Source organism: Lucilia cuprina, chromosome 6, assembly GCF_022045245.1.
Source record: "Lucilia cuprina isolate Lc7/37 chromosome 6, ASM2204524v1, whole genome shotgun sequence".
Classification (NCBI taxonomy): domain Eukaryota; kingdom Metazoa; phylum Arthropoda; class Insecta; order Diptera; family Calliphoridae; genus Lucilia; species Lucilia cuprina.
Genome location: NC_060954.1, coordinates 11,320,229 through 11,324,150, shown reverse-complemented (window position 1 = coordinate 11,324,150; position 3,922 = coordinate 11,320,229).

The window sequence follows — 3,922 nt, the reverse complement described above, 5'->3', positions numbered from 1 at the left end:
TCTAGTCTATAGTCTAGTCTAGTCTATAGTCTAGTCTATAGTCTAGTCTATAGGCTAGGCTATAGTCTAGTCTATAGTCTAGTCTATAGTCTAGGCTATAGTCTAGTCTATAGTCTATAGTCTAGTCTATAGGCTAGTCTATAGTCTAGTCTACTCTATATGCAGGTTTATAGTCTAGTCTATAGGTAAGTTAATAGTCTAGGCTGTAGTCTAGTCTATAATGTAGTTTATAAACTAGTCTATAATTTGTAGAGTTGATAGTAAGTATTACCATGTTTTCAGAGAGTAATCTGTTATTAAAGTTATGTTTACTAAATACAATACTAGACCGTATGTGAAACATGGATAAAATAATGAAATTATTTGTATGCAGTAATGTATTATGAATATGTATCTGTGTTTTCTTGCCTCAGTATATGAAAGCACATATACATATGCACATAAACAATAATTTCACAGAAAAATAATATTTTTATTATAAATTTACTACATGCAAGTATTAAGATGTTTTGTTCTACAACAAGTATTTATTCATATTAATAAAATTTCACATTTGTTCGCATATAAATATTCATAAATAAACTCAACAAAATACAGTTTTAATATTTACATACTGATTTTATTGCTGCCATTTATGGCAAAGAGAAGATTTCTAAGATTTAAGTTGCTATTTGTGGCCATATGTCGTCACATTAAAACAAACAAGTTAGTAATTCCGGGCGATAAAACGGAAATCTCTGACGGAGTGCGATAAAGCTTATCGGAATAGAATTTGTTTGGTAGTTGTTAGCAAAATGTTTAATCGTAAAACTTTCTTTTATGAATTTATTGATTAAAGAAATATGATTGAATAAGCAAATGTTCAAGATTTTTCTTGTGCCAAACTTAACTAAGGCAATATTAAAAAAATGTTGGTGTTTGAGTAGGCTAAAGACAAGATCGTCGACTAGAAATTAGACTATTCTATTTACTAGACTATATATTAGACTACAGACTAGAATACAGACTAGACTACAGACTAGAATATAGACTAGACTATAGTCTACACTATAGACAAGAATATAGACTAGACGATAAACTAGAATAAAGACTAGACTATAGACAAGACTATAGGCTAGACTGTAGACTAGACTATAGGCTAGACTTTAGACCAGATTAGGCTATAGAGTAGACTATAGACTAGACTATATACTAGGCTATAGACTAGACTGTAGACAATATACAAGACTTAAAACTAGACTATAGATTAGACTGTAGACTATGCTATAGACTAGACTTTAGACTAGACTATAGACTAGACTATAGACTAGACTATAGACTAGACTATAGACTAGACTATAGACTAGACTATAGACTAGGCTATAGACTACACTGTAGACTAGATTATATACTAGACTATAAACTAGACTATATACTAGACTAAAGACTAGACTATAAACTGGACTATAGGCTAGACTATAGACTAGACTATAGACTAGACTATAGACTAGGCTATAGACTAGACTATAGACAATACTATAGACAAGACTATAGACAAGACTATAGACAAGACTATAGACAAGACTATAGACAAGACTATAGACAAGACTATAGACAAGACTACAGACTAGACTATAGACTAGACTACAAAGTAGACTATAGACAAGACTGTAGACTAGATTAAAGACTAGACTAATACTAGATTATAGACTAGACTACAGAGTAGACTTAAGACAAGACTATAGACTCGACTGTAGACTAGACTAAAGACTAGACTATAGACTAAACAACAGACTATACTTTAGCCTAGACTAATGACTAGACTAAAGAATAGACTATAGAATAAACTATAGACTGGGATATAGACTAGACTATTAACTAGACTAAAATATAGACTAGATGTTGACTAGACTATAGACAGGACTATTACATATATTAGAATATAGACTACATCCTAGACTTCAGACTGAACTATACACAAGAGTTTAGACAAGAGTATAGATTATGACTCCTACTATATATTTCCAAATAAAAATATATATTTAATGATTTGAAAATCAATTGCATACCTTTGGGCATAATATAAAATTGAATATGTGTTTAAAGCAATATATTATAACGCCTCTGCTTTCAACATGTGTGTGATTCGTAACATACAAGAAACACTGAAGTTGTTGTTCAAACTTCAAACACAATATACAACAGTCGGTTTGAAGTAAAAAAGCAACAAATATTATAATGTTGTTTTTCAATAAACCAAACAAAATAAAGCGCATTTCCGGTACAAACTAAAATACAAAATACACCAACACTTGCATAGTATATGTATGTATGTAAGTGCAAATGTATAGAGTAGAGATGTATTGCAAATGTAGGGGTATTATTGTACAATTGTATGGCTGTATAGTCCAACAAAAACTATGCAACCCCTAACGAGAAAGAACCTAAAATTAAATGCATAAAAACGATGAACAAGAAAATACGAAAAGAAAAAAATAAACTTAACAGACCAATTGGCGAATGAGCGATGAGTATTTAGTATACGCCCCAATACGTGACTAGTGACGAGTAGGGAAGGGCGTTGTAAATAAAACACGAACATATACATAATCATTTGCAAATCAACAATGGTGTTGGATGATGATTAGGAAAAGGGGATAGAGAGAAAGAGAACCTACAAACTATACAAAAGCAATACATACATACATACATTCGTCATCATCAAATGGGGTTTAAACTGAAAATGTTAGTTGTAGTTGTTTTATTTTTCTCCTAGAATTTTAATGCTCTTTCTTGTTACGAACTGTAATAGTAGTAGTTGTAGTAGTAGTAGTACAATTTTTGTGTTGCTGTAATTGACATGAAACGACGAACTAGTTTTAGTTGTATTCTGACACACAGTTTTTGCAAGTAGAACAAGTGATGACAGTAATGCATTTATTACACAAACACACAAATACATTGCTTCTATTTCTAACGAGAAAAAAAAATCAAACAAAAATTACAAAAAAAAGGAACAAGATCAAGACGTAGTACGTACATGAACATACATGCTGGCATTTTATGTTTTTGTATGAATACGAAATACTCGAAAAAGGAATTGGAACAAAAACTTACTTGCACCATTAAAATTGCTCAAAAAATGTTGTAAGAAAGAAAGAACAAATTTGTATTGTTCTCGTATGCATTAAAATTGAACAAGTTTTTAAGCCTCATCAAAAATAAAAAAATAAAAGCTAAAAACTAAACGTTTTGGCAGAGCAGTCGGCCTATTTAGTTATTAAAGCGAACATAAAATTGCCGTTTTATTTTTAAATCCTCAGGAAAAATTGGTAAAATTAAGCTGTTCAACGAAATCACTGACCTTTTTCGCTTCATAGTATTTTTTAGGAAGATTTATTTTATTTTGGTCAATATAACTTGTCCATTGAATTTGTAGTCACGTTATTGATTAAAAAAATGTGTTTGTTTAGTTGGTTGTAAGTGTTTTTTTATTTATTTCATAGCGCCAAATTTAGTTAGCCAATAGGCTTTTGACTTAGTTCGAAAAAAGTTGAAGCTATCTATACTCAAAAGGAGAGGTTTATGTCTAGTTTCATTCGTTCAATATTATAGAAAATTTAATTTTAAGGACGAAATAGTAACAAACAACTTCTTCTTGTAGGTTACATTCACTACGGTCCTTACATGTTAAATTTTATATATCAAGGTTCTGGAGCTAGTACTGAAGTAGCTCCAGAAAGTAGAGCTGAACTAGAATGAAACTAATATGGAACTAGCATGGAACTATATCGGAATTAGGACGTAAATAGAAATTAACTAGAACGGCACTAGCACTAGAACTTAACTAGAACTGAACTAGAACTGAACTAGAACTGAACTAGAACTGAACTAGAACTGAACTAGAACTGAACTAGAACCGAACTAGAACTGAACTAGAACT